We start from the raw sequence: 18412 nt of genomic DNA, 5'->3' as shown, positions 1-18412 counted from the left end.
GAGGACTTTGTACATTCCTCAAACAAGATTGCGAAGGCACCAGACTCCATCTTCAATTTCTCCTCCTAACTGCAACAACCGACGAGACCCAGAATTTTTGACTAGCTGCTTGGGTCAAAAAGGGGCAACAATATCTTCATACATATTTGCACAAAAACAGGCCCGCAATTTGAGTATTACTGTAATATAAATATTCTTACCTTTCCTCATTTCATTTCTTGCTATTCCAATTAGCTCATAGTTTTAAGTAAGTTACTCACATATATCCCTACAATTTCTGCTACTCCAATACTTTAATCTGTTTATTCAGAGCAGATATACCCTCCTTGCATAAGAGCCTACTCACCAAGGATCCTCGATTTTCACTGAGCAAAATTATATGCAGAAATAAAGGTGAGTTCCAAGAGGGAAAAATTCACCACAAAGTTACAATTGTTAATTTAATAAAGTAACAAGTTTGTAAAAACTATGTTTGAGAAATATACTGAGGTCCAACAGTGTCAGACAGCTAGTCACTCATGCTACCTCAATATTGATGAGCCAAGAGAAACTGTTATAAATATGAGTGAACAGTGTAACTCTATTGCAAAAAAAGCAAACAATTCTGGGATGTATTAGCAGGAGCATTTACTCCTAGGGGAATTCTGTACCACTGCACATGTGCAGAATTAATGTCCTGTGCAGATTTCTTTGCTTCCCTGCAGAAAAGTGACTGACAGGAAAGCAAAGGGAAGCTGCAAGAGTGGTCATGCAGCCAGCAGAGAGATAAGTCACTGAGCCGGGGGGGGGGTGGGGGTGGGGGTGGGGGGGGGGGTGGTGAAGAGTGCTGGGCCAGACCCACCCCTAGAAACCTCCCCAGGTTCCGCAACACCCCCCCCCCCCCAAATCATTCCTCGGCCATGGGGGAGGGGTCACTGTATGGGGAGCTACTCCTCCATCTGCCCAAATCCTGTGCACCTGGACCCCCCCCATACCTAGACACCCCCCCGGCAAGTCCCACCTCCCCTGCATCCAGACCAGACCCCCATCCCCATGCATCCAGACCCCCACCACGCTCCCCTGCATCCAGACCACACCCCAGAGCTACCCACACTCGAACCCCCACCCTGACGAACCCCATCCACTATGCACCTGGACCATCCCACGAGCCCCCTGCACCTAGACCACCCACTTTTCCCCAGCCAGCTGCACCCAAACCCCCACCCCTCCAGCATCTGAACCCCATCCCCCTGCACCCAGACATCCCCCCCAAGAGCCACAACCACCTTCACTTGGACTCCCCACAGAGTCATTTCCCCTGCACCTGTAAACCCCCCACCACTGAGCCCTTGTACACAGACCCACCCATACCCAGATTGCCCACACAGAACCCCCACACCTGGATTCCCCCACACTAAGCTCCTCTACACTTGGATCCTTCCAGGCTGAGCCTGCCTGGCCACACCTGGGAAATCACCCTGCAGCCCCCAGACAAAGACTTGGCGGTGAGGCTGCACCCAACCCTGACACAGCACAAGGGCCAGGCCTGCCCCAGAGGTCCGTGTTCGGGGGAGGAGGGCTGCAGGGTGATTTCTCATCTCCATGCAGCCAGTCGTCTATGCTCTCCACTGTCATGCTGGAGCCTCCACATTTACTTAATGACAAATAAAATTTCCAGAATTTTAAAATACTGTGTGTGGAATATTTAAAATTTTGGCACAGAACTCCCTCAGGAGTAAGTGTTGTAAACAAGACACAAGAAGTAATTCTTCTGCTTTACTGCACGCTGATTAGGCCTCAACTGGAGTATTGCATCCAGTTCTGAGAGCCACATTTCAGGAAAGATGGGGACAAATTGGAGAAAGTTCAGAGAAGAGCACCAAAAGTGATTGAAGGTCTAGAAAATATGACCTATGAGAGAAGATTGAAAAAATTGGGTTTGTTTGGTCTGGTGAAGAGACGACTGAGAGGGGACATAACAGTTTTCAAGTACATAAAAGGTTGTCACAAGAAGGAGGGAGGTAAATTTTTCTCATTAACCTCTGAGGACAGTGCAAGAAGCAATGGGCTTAAATTGCAGCAAGGGCAGTTTAGGTTGGACATTAGGAAAAACTTTCTGTCAGGGTGGTTAAGCACTGGAATAAATTGCCTAGGCAGGTTGTGGAATCTCCATCATTGGAGATTTTTAAGAGCAGGTTAGACAAACACCAGCCAGGGATGGTCTACAATACTTAGTCTTGCCATGAGTGCAGGGGATTGGACTAGATCACCTCTCGAGGTCCCTTCCAGTCCTATGATTCTAACTTGAACTGGAAGGATTAGATTTTTATTGGTAAATGTTGATTTTGCAGAACACACAAGAACCAACTAAAAGATCTCAACAACTGAAATTTACAGATAGGGAAAGAAAGATGCTGGAAAAGTTTGAGTTTAATCTAAAGATATCTACTTTGTATATTTTGACACGTGATATTGACAATTTGTGTTTTAACGGTTATTAAGGTTCAACATCTTATAGCTCAGTGTCTACCGTCATTAAATAATTTCTGACCTAACACCCATAAATTCCTGCAACTGTGAAAATTTAAACCAATAAAAATCAGGGGAAAATGTTCAACACCCAAAATTTTGTGCAACCATCAAAATTTAAATTGATAAAAACTGAAAAAAATGCGTATCCACTGAAATTATAAAAAAAAAGTCAAATCCTACCAAACCTAGTTTTAACCTCCCCAGAAATTCTATGCACCTTAGATCATATACATTCACACTACCTGGTTGATATACATAGAGCCTACATTGGCAAATTGGTGAGATCCTCAGTATATTCCAGGTTTCAGAGTAGCAGCCATGTTAGTCTGTATCCACAAAAAGAAAAGGATTACTTGTGGCACCTTAGAGACTAACCAATTTATTTGAGCATAAGCTTTCGTGAGCTACAGCTCACTTCATCGGATGTCTTGTGGCACCTTAGAGACCAACAAATAGTATTTTGCAAAGTATTCATCCCACCCACCCATCCTAACAACTCATTCTTCTGCTATCAGAGGCTGAAGACAACGCTGACAGCTTTTCACCCTCACCAGGTACACTGGCCTTTCTGAAAAGTGCTTTAGTCAAACTCAAGTTATCAGGCTCAATACAGGGGTAACCTGCTTAAATTCAACGGCCTGTGCTATACATGAGGTCAGACTAAATGTCTAATGGTCCCTTCCTTTTAGCCTTAAACTCAGCTCCCCACCCATGTCTGACACCAGGAGGGATGGTCAGCCTCAAGCCTAACTTCCTCTTCAATGCAGATTTTATGAGACAAGCTACTGTTTTACCAGGGAAGCTTAGCTACTGGGATATGAAATTAGTCACAGCAAATGGATTAGATCAGGGGTAAGCAACCTACGGCACGCATGCCAAAGGTGGCATCCGAGTTGATTTTCAGTGGCACTCACACTGCCCGGGTCCTGGCCACCGGTCCGGGGGGCTCTGCATTTTAATTTAATTTTAAATGAAGCTTCTTAAACATTTTAAAAGCCTTATTTACTTTACATACAACAGTTTAGTTATACATTAAAGACTTACAGAAAGAGACCTTCTCAAAACGTTAAATGTATTTCTGGCATGCAAAACCTTAGAGTGACTAAATGAAGACTCGGCATACCACCTCCAAAAGGTTGCCGACCCCTCCATTAGATACTTGAATGGTTCCAACAATATGCAGAGACTACCCAGGAGGCCAGAGTAGCCCAGCCATGCCTCCCCTTGTCTCATTTTCCCTAAAGGATCTATAAAAATGTAAAAGCTCAGTGAAATACTGCACTAACAGCTAAAGTATCCAGTGCAAATACCTAGAATCAACACTTCAATTCTCCATTACAACAGTTATAACTATAGTCTGTGGACTAGTGGTAATCTGCTGAGACCTATCTAGCTGGTCACACAACCTGGTACTCCTGTTTTCCAGCTATTAAACTAAATCGATATCTAAATTCTCAATGACTTCCAATTACTTTTTCATGTAAGCACTTGGTGCAGGGATGTCAACTAAGTGATCATGAACAGGAAAGCAGGCAGTCTACACTACTATGAATGAAACGGCTCAAAAAGCAGTCTGATAAAATATGAGAGGGAAACACTTACCCCACTACATGAAGTAACAACCTAAATAAAAACCTGCATAGCATTTGATTCCTATTTTGCTGACTGAAGGGATAGTCAATTTGAAATCTAGTTAGAATTTTTTTTAAAAAAAGTTAAAAGTAGCATCAGGCAATATACCTGCCAATTCCATGGCTTTACAACTACTTATACCTACCTTTTCAAAAACTGTTTTTCCTTCTCTGTTTTGAGGTTCACACAAATTGGGGGAACAGTTAAAGGGACGATATAGTGTTGTCACATACATTGAGTAAGCAAGCTGAAAACTTTTTTCCAGTCATCTTCTGGTTATAGCAATCTTTAATAATGTTTAACTTTTCAGACAAGTGGTTTTTAAGTTGATATCCCTTAGCTATGTCTTAATAAATTGCTCTGTATTGTAAAATGTAAATTATCAAAGTTATATGTGCAAAATTGCATAACTATTGGAAACAGCTCATTTCCTGGTTTTAACTATGCATCCTTAAACACTGCATTAACACTTTTTCTTACAGTTAACACTCTTAATCGGATCAGATGTTTGGTTCTGCTTTTCACATTTGAGTACACTAGCCTTAGGATAGGACACCTTATAACTGCAAGTTTACCTTACAAGTGTCCTGCATTATGCTTTCATTTGATAAGGAGTGCTGTCAAATTCCAAAGTGACATTTTTTGTTCAGAGGGAAGCGCTCTTTAATTAAAACTACTTAATTAAGGTATTTTCATTCATCTGTAAATTAGTGCATGATCAAAAAAATCAAATTAAGCGGCATGGAGGAGCAAGAATGACTAAGGGCTTGTCTACATGGGCAAAATTTCCAATATTGGCATAGCTCCCCATTGGATACTACTCTTCACTAAGAGTGCCTTTTTCTGGTTTAGCTTATGTTGCTCTGGAAGCTACAAAAGCTAAACCAGAGTAAGGCCTAGTCTACACTAATAAGTAAAGGTGACACAAAGTGGCTTATGTCAACCTAATTATGTCAATGTCTACACTAGAATGCTGCTTCCACCAAAGTAAGTCCCCTGTTATACGGACATAACTCTACCTCCATGAAAGGCATAGTGCTTATGTTGATATAGTTAGGGCAGGGGCAGGCAAACTTTTTGGCCTGAGTGCCACATCAGGTTTCCAAAATTGTATGGAGGGCCAGTTAGGGGAAACTGTGCCTCCCCAAACAGCCATGCATGGCACTGTCTCCGCCTCCTAGCCGACCTCCCCACTTCTCGCCCTCTGACAGCTCCCCTTGGACTCCTGCCCCATCCAACACCCCCCCCCCCGCCCCATTCCCTCATGGACCCCGGACCCTCTACCCCTCACCGCCCCATCTCCTTCCTGACTGCCCTCCCAGGACCCCTGCCCCATTCAACCCCCCCGTTTCGCACCCTCTGACTGCCCCGACCCCTATCCACGCCTCCGGCCCTCTATCCAACCCCCCCTGCTCCCTTGCCACGCTGCCTGGAGCACTGGTGGCTGGCGGCACTAGAGCAACACAGCACAGAGCACCAGGTCAGGCTGCAGCTCTGCAGCTGCGCTGCCGCAGGAGCTCGCTGCTCCGCCACCCAGAGCATTGCGTTAGCAGTGCAGGGAGCTGAGGCTGCAGGGGTGGGGGGACCAGCAGGGAAGGGGCCAGGGGTGAGCCTCCCGGGCCAGGAGCTCAGGGGCCAGGCAGGAGGGTCCCGCAGGCTGGATGTGGCCCGCGGGCCATAGTTTGCCCACCTCTGAGTTAGGGAAACACAGTGCCTGTGCAGACACTATGCTACTTACATCATATGCTGGCTGGCAGCCCCAAGTGAGGCTGCCAGCTGGAGCCCTACCCCTCTCCCCCCACACTCCAGCACTGACAGCCCAAGCTGTCAGCCTGGTGTGGGCTCACAGCTGGACTCCTCTCACCCCGCACCTGCAGCCTGAGCTGTCAGCCAGGTGCACAGCTCACACTGGAACCTCCCTCTCACTGTCAACCAGGCCTGGGCTCTCAGCTGGGGCCCCTGCTCTGACAGCCTGATCTGTCAGCCCAGTGCTATTGGAGAGGTTTTCTTCCCAACCAGAAGGACTAGAAACTTAACTTGTATTTTTAATGAACTCTTCAATTCTTCAAAAACTGATTATATCTTTAGAGAACGTTCAGTTGTAATTAGGTTCTCTAAGCATAAATCATTTTGGTTTCAATTCAAACATTCACTCTTCAATGCAGTTTGAAGCCTTCTGAATAGGTTTGCATAATATAGGACCATGGATAACGCTGCTTATTTCATTACAAGTAGTAACGAAGTTTCAGCACTGATAAGTCCACTCCTTTGGCCAGACTAATACTTTCTGGTGGCTGAGAAAGTTTAATTCTTCATTCTGAAATATGAACTGTCCCACAAAGGCATTTTATTGTTACATTTCTGTTTGTAATTTGAAACATGTATAAAGGCATCTGGGTTGGGTGGGCAGAAGTCTTCCCTTCAAATCTTTGAGGTGTCTCATCGGCATTTACCTCCTTGTATGTTAATGTTGCTACTGGAACTAATTTCTGTAGTAGTGAACTGATTGTAAATATTCCACATTAAAAATTCCTGGGAAACTGGATGCATACATTTTTCTTTAAAAATCAGTTAGCTTTTTAAACTCTTACCTTGTTGAAAAAAGTCTAGTAAAGGGGAAGGGAAAATTGATTACTACCGTTTCTTGGTTGAGACAGTTTTACTGGCTTACATTTGAAAGTCTGTTCTTACAATGAAAGTAGTAATTAAAAAAAAAGAAGTCAGAATTTATTAAATGCAGCCCGACTATTCTGATTTTCTAAACAAACTTATGTTTCTCTCGTCCTTACTATTAAAAGCACTCTCTTTTTGGGAAGCTTTAATTGTGTATTTCAATGATACAGTCTCCATCTTACAAATACACATCAGTTGTCCGTATGTTTCAGGATGGGGAGGGAGACAACGCAATTACACCACAAAAGTGGCATTTCACTAGGCTCTGGTTCCACAAAGCATGTTCCAAAATTACTTTTCAATCCCTTATACTTTTTCTATATTTTCCCCAACCACAAATCCCGCAGAAAACATACTGCTTATTAACAGCCATGTCCAGGCAAATACCTCACTTCAGCCATTTTGGCAGGTAACAAATCCTTTTGTGTGTAAACTGAGTATAAACTGATGTAGTGTTGGCTTCTTGAGTCCACAGACTGCCTGAAATATTAGTTATGTGAAGCACAACCTTCTCCCATTCATCTTACTGAAACCTAGGCCACATCTACACTACAGATTTCTGCCAACATAGCTATGCTGGTCAGGGTTGTGAAACGGTGTGATCCCTGAGTGAAAAAGCTGTGCCTGAAGATGTCTGTAGCATAAAGGCTGTTATACCATCAAACCTGTACTTTTACTAGTATAGTTCATCTTGCTTGGGAGAAATGGTGTGTGGGGAATAGTCTATACTGGTTACAAGCACAGCTTTGTCAGTATAAGCTGCATCCATTCTGGTATTCAGATACTGGTAGAGTGCTTCTAGTGTAGACATGACTCTATTAAAGGCAATTTAATTATCAACATTAAATATTTCACCACTGATTTTAACAGAAATATTCAGCTATATTTTTTCCACAATCTCAAACTGTCTCCCATAGCCCCCCAGTTCCCACAGACCCAGATAACCCCTTAACATAGTTGCCAAGATCTCCATCTTACCCACCCTCCCAATGCAACTACTTCTACCGCCAATATCTTGCACCAGTAAACTGTAAAATTAGTGGGGACTTGCTGCAGTACCCATGTTAACAATACAAAGTGAGTTTTGATTCAAAGTGTGAAGACTGAGGTTAAAGTCTTAATTATTACACAACCATTAATACTGCTAGCAGCGTCTAGGTCTGCATATTAACCCAACCCTTTTAAGTTTACACTTCCACCTAATGCATAATGGCCTAGTCTAGGTTGTAAACTGAAAGCCCAACAAAGTAAAAAACCCAAATAGTTTGATATAAGTAAGTTACAAAACATTAGAAACTGATTGTGCCAATTTTTGTACTGAAAACACTTAACTCTAAAGACGTTCAAAAAAAATTTTTTTTTGAGAATGTGGGTGGCTCACAAGACCAGTAATGAGGAAGGGATCCTTTCATATTTACTGTCACTAGTTCAAATCCAGCCCTAATGACCAAATTTTATGCAATTGTTTTTAATGCTTTGAAATGAGTTGCCTTCTCACTCAATCCAGCTCACACTGGAAAGGTCATCACATCACAAGAGCACCTCAAGTGGTACCACTTTTGGCAGTCGCAGAAAGATTAAAGAGTACATGGGCCACAGAAGCTGAATTCCCCTCCTCCTTCAAAGATGGCTTCCACAGAACATAGTTAAGGCATAATGGTGGAGTAGTACAGGAGAAATATGTACTGTTACTTCATATACACCCTATCTGTTGTGTGGATAAAGGACTCAGATGTCTGGTGCTGTCAGTACAGCACCTCATGAACAATGAATTCACTAGAAAGCATTTAAGTAAAGATAATCTATGAAGTTACACAGAAACTGACAATTTGCCTATCAAGCTTCAATTAACAGAATGGAATTTAGCATACACAGATGCTCAGCCATGGAGACTAAAATCTTCTGGGAAAGAGGCAAGTTTAGTCTCCATGCTACACTCAAACCTTCACCTCCCTGGTAAGACTGCTAACAAGGAGGGTAATTAATGCCAGTGATCATGGGGTTTGTGCAACATTAACAATTTTCCATCAAAAATTGGACTGAAATAAATCACACACACACAAGCCACCAGACACCACACAACCATCATCTCTTATAGCATGGATTAAACTATTTTCAAAAAGCCTTAATACTTAAAAAAGTTCCAAGTGTCATTCTATTTTGAAGAGTGATTAAAAATGGCATCGCAAGGTTCCATGGTGGCCTCCATATGAAATGTATTTACTTCACAATAAGACATTTCCTTTTCCGATTGCCACACTTGTAAACTCACCACAGTAATGTTTTACCAGGACAAATGTTTTCAGCTGGGTTGCAAAAGTGTATGCAGATTTCATAGAATTGTAAAACCACAGGGTTAGAAGGGACTGCAAGGGTCATCTAGTCTAACCCTTTCCAAGATGCAGGATTTCTTGTGTTTAAACCATCCGAGACAGACGGCTATCCAGCCTCCTTTCAGAAACCTCCAGTGAAGGCACTTCCACGACTTCCCTAGGCAGTCTGTTCTATTGTCCCACTGTTCTTACAGTTAGAAAGTTTTTCCTGAGATTTAGTCTAAATATGCTATGCTGTAGTTTGAACCCACTGCCTCTTGTCCTGCCCTCTGTGGCAAGAGAACAAATTTTCTTCATATTTTTATAGCAGCCTTTCAAGTATTTGAAGACCACTATCCTGTCCCCCCCAATCTCTTTTCCAAACCTAACATACACAGTTTCTCCAGCCTTTGCTCAAATGGGCTTGCAATTCCATCCTTTCGATCAACATTGTCATTCACTTCTGGGTCCTTTCCAGTTTCTCTACTTCCTTTCTACACACTGGTGACCAAAATTGGACACAGTACTCCAGGTAAGGCCTAATAAGCACCAAATAGAGTGGTACTATTGCCTACCGTCACTTGCATGCTTTGCCTCTGTTAATGCAACTTAAAATTGCATTTGCATTTTTTGTAGCAGCATCACAGTTGACTCAGGTTGAGTTGTGATCTACCACAATTTCCAGGTCCTTCTTAGCAGTGCTGCTGCCAAGCCAATTATCCCCCATTCTGTATTTGTCCATTTGCTTTTTCTTCCCTATGTGTAGGACCTTACATTGTCTTTACTGAATTTTATTTTGTTGTCTATAGCCCAGTTCTCCAATTTATCAAGATTGCTCTGAATTTTAGCTCTATTCTCCAAAGTATTTGCAACCCCCCAGCTTTGTCTCATCTGCAAATCTGATCAGTATGCTCTCTATTCCTACGCCAAGGTTATTAATAAAATATATCGACCACCAGCAGACCCAGAACATATCCCTGTGGAACCCCACCTCAAAACCTCCTTCCAATCTTACATCATTCCAAATAATAGTTACGCATTATTTGCAGCTGTTTAACCAATTATGTATCCACTTAATGGTAGTTCTGCCAAGCACGCATTTCTCCAGCTTACTTAGGAGAATGTTATGTGCAACTGTGTCAAAAGAATTGCTAAAATCCAGGTATATTATGTCCAGCACATTCTTCTTATTCACAAAACCAGTTATCTTGTCAAAGAAGGACATCAAGCTGATTTGGCGTAATTTGTTATTAGTAAATCCATGTTGGCTGCTAGTGATTAACCCTTCATGCTCCAGGTATCCTGATCTACATCTCGTCCCCTTTATTGTCTATGGTAACTTCGCTAGTTGTCTGGTCATGTGTTATTTGTGGTGAAAAGACTGAAACCAAGTAGGCATGGAGGAGCTCTGCCTTCCTATAATCTTCCATGACCAGTTTACATTCTCCATTGATCAGCTGGCCCACATCATACCTGACTTTTCTTTTTTGTCCGAGATATTTGCAGAACTCCTTGTTGTCTCTAACATTTTTTGCCAGCTGCAACTCATTCTTTGCCTTGGGTTTCCTGATTTTGTCCCTATACACTTGCACTATTCCAAAGTATATTTCCTTGGTGACATGTCCCTCCTTCCATTTCCTGTAGGTATCCCTTTTGGTTTTTAAAGAGATAAAAATCTCCTTGTGCAGCCACATGGGCCTCCTGTGCCTTTCATCTTTTCTTTCCTCTGCATAGGAATAGCTTGATGTTGAGCATCTAATATTGCATCTTTTAGGAACTGTTAGCCCCCTTTGATTCCTTTTCTTCCTAATTGGTCTTTCCATGGGACCATGCCTATTTTTCCTGAGTTGGTTGAAATCTGCCTTTCTGAAGTCCAGTGTCCTTGTTTTGCTGTTCTTGTCTCCTTCTTTCCTTAGGATCTTGAATTCTATCAAATCATGATCACTTCCTCCTAAGTTCCTGACCATCTTCATGTTCATATTCATCCCTGTTTGTCAACACTACATCCAAAATAGACAGAATCTCCTTGGTGTTTCGACAACTTTCTAAATCAAAAAGTGGTCTCGTACACATGCTAAGAACTTGCAGGACACATTATGTTTTGTTGTAACAGTCGTCCAAAAGATATCAGGGAAGCTAAAATCCCCTCATTAGTACTAGCTCATGTGAGAGATTTAATTCATGAACAGTTTGGTTGATCACAGGGAGGAACAGACTCCAGCTCAACCTCTTATCTATATTTTCTTTCCAGACAGCCTTTTTTAGTTATTGAATCAAGTCTATTCCTAAGATTTTTGTTTAAACATAGATTTAAAAAAATCACATTTATTTTAATTCCTCACCCTCAAGCATTAATACCACATGTATTCATAAGAATGTTTCCCCTCTTCCATTAAGCACAGCTAACGGACTTGAGATTCATCCAGTGTATTTAGCAAGGTAATGGATTCAACCTGGAATCCAATCTATCTTGAGGCAAAAAAGTTTGCTACCAGTATTTTCCAGTCTCAACAGGAAAATCAAAAGACCATGCAGAGTACTTACTTCCTTGCTATACCCCTCTAAAAAGTTTACCACTGAAACACCCCTCCCCCTTTCATGCTGCTCTATTTGAGTTGAAAAGCTGCTGTATACTAATCAAACATACTTGGCCACATACACATTTGTAACCTTTGCTTTTATATAAAGTAATGTAACCACAAACTTACCTCAGTTTTGTATATATTACAGGCCTTACTACAAAAGACATGACTAGTACAACCAGATATTGAGGCAACATGTAGGCATTTGAGTGGAAACAAGCCAATACTCATGAAACTTTAATTAGCTTGTTGGTAGTTGTCTGTATTTTAAACCACATGAAACACAGTCCAGGCCAAAAAGATAACTTTTCGTTTCAGTTGAAATTAGCTTAATCGTCTAGCCACACCTTCAATCCACCTTCCCTGATGAGCTACTGGTGCCAATATTGCTTCTGTATTTGCAAAACAACCTTGTTTCCCAAAGTTGAACTCTACCATAAGCTTTTTCATTAGATTTTATTTCTTACAAGAGCACAGGACAGCAGATGCAGATGTCCTGGAAAGCTCTGTACACTGACACGGACCACAAGGCCTGTGGTATTGTGCCACAAAGACCATAATGTAAAACTGCCAGTACTACTTGCCTTCCCCACCCCACAAACTTTACCATATGACTAGACCTCACAAACCAACGATCAGAATACCAGACACACATCTATTAAATAAAGCTGCGTGTCCAACAATTTAAAGGTGGGGACACCTAAGAGCCAGAAATTTCTTTTTAAGTTTTTGTCAATTTGAGAGATTTTTTTTTAAATTAACTGTAGAAATAAATTTCTGATGAAAAGCAATAAACCAGCTATTTAAAAAAGCATCAATCACATAGCAAATATAATGAGTTGGGAAGCATTGTACACGGGGACTAAAAAGCCCTATGAAAAAGTCGCTACCCACCTACTTGTTTTGGGGGTTTCACCCTCTAAAATACCTCAACACAATAGAAGTTTTGAAGCTGCTTGTGGAAAATCTCTTCCACAAAAATTCTAGTTTGCAAAGCCTCCAAAATGCCTTGTACCTCCAAAAGTAATACTACAAGTTCTCTGTTCAGTCCCAGAGGAAGATGCATCAAGCTCCCTAAAGATCTAAAACAGTTATTATTCCATGTTACTTAACAGTTTGCTGGATTTTATGTTTTAAATTCAAGTTACTTTTCAAAAACATGTAACCTTTGTTTGTACTTGAAAGCCACAGAAAATGTAACATTTTAAAAACCACATATCTCCATAGTTAAACATTCAGCACCACCACAAAACTAAGTTTGAGTTTAAGTGCATAGTTTTAATAATCAGCGTTCTAGCATTATGGATGTGCTTATATTTAAGTAGTATTGTGTCTGACAGACTACAAGATGCTCAACACAGAGACCAAGTTTTCTATTATAGTCTCTAAAAAAACCTGAGTATTGTCATTCTTCAGTAAATAATTGTTAAAGAAATTAACTTACTTGGAAAAAATCCATACATTTCAACTGAACCATACAGCTCGAGTCACATAAAATTCACTATAAAAGCGTGTCTGTGTGTACACACACACTTCTTGTCCAACATTTATTCCTTATAAGAAAGGAAAACCACCTACTGTGATACCATTTGCAATTGTTATACCATCAAAACATCTCAAAGAAGCCTGGGAGGAACAGTAGAGCTGACTGTACCACAGCTGAAGAGGTTCAATGTGAAAGCTCTTAAAATAGGCCATTCTCAAGTAATTAAATTACTAACAGGAGTCAACAGATTTATTATTTTACCCCCATCACACACACTTAAAAACCACCAGACTTAAATTCTCCAAACTCCTTTTTACCCTCCCACTGGAATTATCTTGCCTTAAAAAACCCCTCAACTCTGAACAAACACCTACAGCCCAGTTATCACCTCTTGCATTCATTTTTCAATTAGCTCCATATTTACTCAAAAACATTACTTATAAAAGACTTAATTTAAACCTCTTAGGCCTCATCTAAGTTAGATAACTGAACTGTTAGGAATAATGGCTTTCAGCATCAGCCTTCCTGAACCAGTATTAAACTGCTGAAGCGTTACCAGAGGCAAGACAAAAGCATTTCAATACTGTTTCAGGAAGTAAGCTTTATAATTGTCCAGAATGGTGTTTAAAATTTTTTAATACTGTTTTGGAACTTTTGCTAATGACTCACCTCTACAAAAAGAAAAGAAGTACTTGTGGCACCTTAGAGACTAACCAATTTATTTGAGCATAAGCTTTCGTGAGCTACAGCTCACTTCATCGGATGCATAACCATGGTGGAAACACTTGTCAAACAGGATTAGGACTACAAAGCAGGGCAGACACTAAAAGGTGAGGCCCCGTTTTCCTTCAAATAACTGTAGTAATAAACAGATTCTGAGAAGATTTTTCAAAGCTCTCATTGCAGCAACAACTGTTTTCACTACTTGCAATGCTGGGGGCAGGGAGAAGGAGAAGAGACACTTCTCTGAAGCCAGGGCTGTTTCTTCCCCTTACATTACTCTGGAAGGAATTATTGCACTATACCTGGTTTCAGAGTAACAGCCTTGTTAGTCTGTATTCGCAAAAAGAAAAGGAGTACTTATGGCACCTTAGAGACTAACCAATTTATTTGAGCATAAGCTTTCGTGAGCTACAGCTCACTTCATCGGATGCATCAGATGCATTTGAGCTTATGCTCAAATAAATTGGTTAGTCTCTAAGGTGCCACAAGTACTCCTTTTCTTTTTGCACTATACCTGTTCCTCTTTTGGATCAGGCCTTGGGATTCTGGAATACCAGGTCCCCAGGCCACAGCAGCATAAAGAACCTTTTACTGGAACGCAAGCCTTATTCACTCATGCGGTAATACTTTCTCTCTTAACACCTGAACCACACACAACCTCTTCATAGTCAACTAGCATTTTTTAGGAGCATGTGCAACTCTAACACAGCTCATCTCTTCAGTTCTCTTTTCTGTCTTCTCATCTCAAATATTTTTGCATTGTTTCCCCACATCTTTTTGCTCTCACTCCCAACTTCACTAGTCTTTAGAAAACTTAATATTGCTGGCATAATTTTGTTAACTGCAACTTTACTGGGGAGAGGGGACCTACACTGCCATGTTCATATAAAAAGGAGCTTGAGGAAATTGACAATTTATTTCAGACTACACTTATATCACTATTTGATCATTAGAACTTGCCTACTCACAAACTTGCACTGAGGTGACTAATGGTCATTTTAAAACAGATTTAGACTGATGCAAGTGCCTGTATGGACAGTCTTAAGTCAGTTTAAAAGCTGCTTATAGTCAACTTAGTTTGAGTAGTTTCCTTTCAGATTTAAGCTAAATACAAGCCATTTTTAAAACCCATTTAAGAAGATCCATGCAGGGGCTTGCCCAAATTTAAACTTGTTTAAAAAACTTTAGTTACATCATGATAACCTTTCAACACAAGGCATTTTTCAATCCCTCCTGTGAAAGTCATTAATATTCTAATCTTCCTACAGCCTTTATCCCACAAGAACAGAGTCACGCAAAATTCACACTGAAAATTAAATATTTTCTACAACATTTAGAGGAAAATGACTAACCAAAGGCAACTGAAGTTGCTATCTTGTAGATGCTGGAAAAAAACTTTTTTTTTTAATCCACACACTGTTTTAACTTTAAAGTAGTAAATATAATTAAAAACACAATTGCAATAAAATATCACCCTGTAGTCCCTTTAGAAATTGCTATACAAACTCATTTCCTGCTAGTAAAGTAGTTTACAAAGCAAAGCATATGTAACATCAGTACTAGAATACTACTTTCCTTCTTCAAAAACCACAAAAGCATTTAATAAAAAAACCTAGAAAAACAGCAGCAATACCTAGAAAGCATCAAAAATTATAAATCAAAATTTAGTTCACCTGGCTTATTAGCAAACAGATTTCATTTTTAACTCTGAATTTTTTTAAAAAGTCACCTCTCTCTGCATCACTAATTTTACATTAGTGATTTTAGAGCCAAATTTATACTTCTAACCAGCTGAAACTTAGTATTCTCTAATGTAGAGCAACTAAAATGCTGAGACTTTGCTATGACAAAGATAGCTTTATATTGCAATTACATCTAATTTTGAGTCTCACGTCTGAGCCTCAGGTGTCTGAGCTCTGAGAACTGGGTATGTGCACCAATAATCAGTGTTTCTCACTGAAGTTGATTAGTGTAATAAACACCAAAACACCACTTTTAAACTGGAAATTATAATGGCAAAATGTTTTCAGTTTTCATTAGACTTGACACTTCCTTCCTATACTTAGATTTTTATTCACATTGCAACCATCCTCTGTACAAAAAGGCACTGACCTATTTCATAACAGGACAATGTTTGAAATAATATTAATTTCTGCTGGCTTCAAATAGCACCAAGGGAACCCCGAGTGCCTGATGGTCGAGAGAAACATGAAAGGCAAACTTTGCCGGCAGAATATAAACCATCAAGTCCAGGAGGCTGCTGGAAACTTTCAAGGTAAACAAAAACTTCGTTGGGAGTTACTGCATATCTTCTTATATCAAACAAGGAGGCTCCTACAGCTACTTCGCTCTCCTGCAAGTGAGAGCTGCTTGTTACACTAGAATTAGCCCTCCCTCTGCCCAAGCAGTCATTTTTTCAAGAATCTATAAGACAACCTGCTTGTCCCAGATCAGCCCCCTCTCCAAACGCTCACACTTATAGTGTTTTCAAAAGAAAGAGAAAACAGCGTCAAACTACTCACTATCCAGCCCTCCTCGCCCCTCCATCCTTTGCCAGGGCTTCCCCATAGCCCCGACGCCCACCACAATTCCTACCTCTCACAGGACAACCCAGGCCAGAGATCCCATTCCTGCCCCTACCATTCCCCGGCCAAGAGCCTCCACTGCAATACTGCTCCCCTCCCCCGAACCCCCGTCTCCCTGGCTGCGCCCTCAGCCTTTCTAAAAGCCCAGGGTGTCCCCCCTCTCGTACAGCCCTCCCCTTACACTCTGGCCCCAGCCTACTCCCCCGAGCCCTACCCCCCCCGGCCTACTCCCCCGTACGGCCCCGAGCCCTGCCGCCCCCCCCGGCCTACTCCCCCGCACGGCCCCGAGCCCTGCCGCCCCCCCCCCGGCCTACTCCCCCGCACGGCCCCGAGCCCTGCCGCCCCCCACCCCGGCCTACTCCCCCGCACGGCCCCGAGCCCTGCCGCCTCCCCCCCCGGCCTACTCCCCCGCACGGCCCCGAGCCCTGCCTCCCCCCCCTCCGGCCTACTCCCCCGCACGGCCCCGAGCCCTGCCGCCCCCCCCCCGGCCTACTCCCCCGCACGGCCCCGAGCCCTGCCTCGCCCCCCCCCCCGGCCTACTCCCCCGCACGGCCCCGAGCCCTGCCTCGCCCCCCCCCCGGCCTACTCCCCCGCACGGCCCCGAGCCCTGCCTCGCCCCCCACCCGGCCTACTCCCCCGCACGGCCCCGAGCCCTGCCTCCCCCCACCCGGCCTACTCCCCCGTACGGCCCCGAGCCCTGCCTCCCCCCACCCGGCCTACTCCCCCGCACGGCCCCGAGCCCTGCCTCCCCCGTCCCCGGCCTACTCCCCCGCACGGCCCCGAGCCCTGCCTCCCCCGTCCCCGGCCTACTCCCCCGTACGGCCCCGAGCCTGCCTCCCCCGTCCCCGGCCTACTCCCCCGCACGGCCCCGAGCCCTGCCTCCCCCGTCCCCGGCCTACTCCCCCGCACGGCCCCGAGCCCTGCCTCCCCCGTCCCCGGCCTACTCCCCCGTACGGCCCCGAGCCCTGCCTCCCCCGTCCCCGGCCTACTCCCCCGCACGGCCCCGAGCCCTGCCTCCCCCCCCCTCCGGCCTACTCCCCCGTACGGCCCCGAGCCCTGCCTCCCCCGTCCCCGGCCTACTCCCCCGAGCCCTGCCTCCTCAGTCCCCGGCCTACTCCCCCGTACGGCCCCGAGCCCTGCCTCCCCCGTCCCCGGCCTACTCCCCCGTACGGCCCCGAGCCCTGCCTTCCCCCCCCCCCCCGGCCTACTCCCCCGAGCCCTGCCTCCCCAGTCCCCGGCCTACTCCCCCGTACGGCCCCGAGCCCTGCCCCCTCACACTCCAGCCCCGAGCCCCCCCGGCCTACTCCCCCGGACGGCCCCGAGCCCTGCCCCATCAGCGCTGAGGCAGCAGGGCCCCGAGCCCGCAGCACAGGCCGGGCTCGCTGGGAGCCTCCCGGGACCGGCCCGGCGGTTCCCGGTTCGGTGTCGGGGCTGGCTGCCACCCGCAGCCCTGGCTGGGCCCTCACGGAGAGGCCCGTCCCCCGCGGGGCCCCGCACTCACCGGCCAAGCCCCCTCGCTGCCTCCCGCGGCCCCACAACCATAACAAAGCTCTGCCCAAAATGGCTGCCCGGCCCTGCCCGGCCGGGGGCCGGAGGGGGCGGGGCTGGCGCGCGGGGGACACACCCACCTGGCGCGCTCTGGCCGCGCGCCTCTCTCGGCCCGGCGCGGGGGTCCCACGCGGGACGCTCCCGGCGGTGAGGGTGGGCGTTACGGCGCGAGGCTGGCGCGTGCTCTCCGGACGGGCGCGCGCGCGCGCATTCGCACGCTCGCGCGAATACGGCTCTCTCCAGTGTCTCCCTCGGCCACTCCGTGCGCGCGCCCGCCCGTGCTGCCTCGACACCTCCCCCTCCCCCCCCCGCCCGAACTTCTCCAGGCGGCTCGCGCGCCCGCTCTGTTTGTGTCTGTCA

At 44.7% G+C, this 18412-nt stretch overlaps 1 protein-coding gene across 4 annotated transcripts in view; it reads right to left on the bottom strand.

The window, feature by feature from the left end:
- The window catches only part of GPBP1L1 (GC-rich promoter binding protein 1 like 1), a 50969-nt gene extending 32818 nt beyond the window's left edge, over positions 1-18151 (bottom strand). For 3 of the 4 annotated variants that reach the window (XM_077824343.1, XM_077824348.1, XM_077824346.1), the window contains exon 1: positions 18006-18105. The gene's annotated coding sequence lies outside the window, so the exon portion shown is untranslated. Of the gene's footprint in view, positions 1-18005; positions 18106-18132 lie in introns of those variants that run through there. The other variant, XM_077824345.1, reaches the window with a different exon arrangement.
- Positions 18152-18412: the final 261 nt, after the last annotated feature.

The sequence above is a fragment of the Eretmochelys imbricata genome, chromosome 8 (genome assembly GCF_965152235.1).
Source record: "Eretmochelys imbricata isolate rEreImb1 chromosome 8, rEreImb1.hap1, whole genome shotgun sequence".
NCBI lineage: Eukaryota > Metazoa > Chordata > Testudines > Cheloniidae > Eretmochelys > Eretmochelys imbricata.
This window is presented reverse-complemented; position numbering and strand designations above follow the sequence as displayed.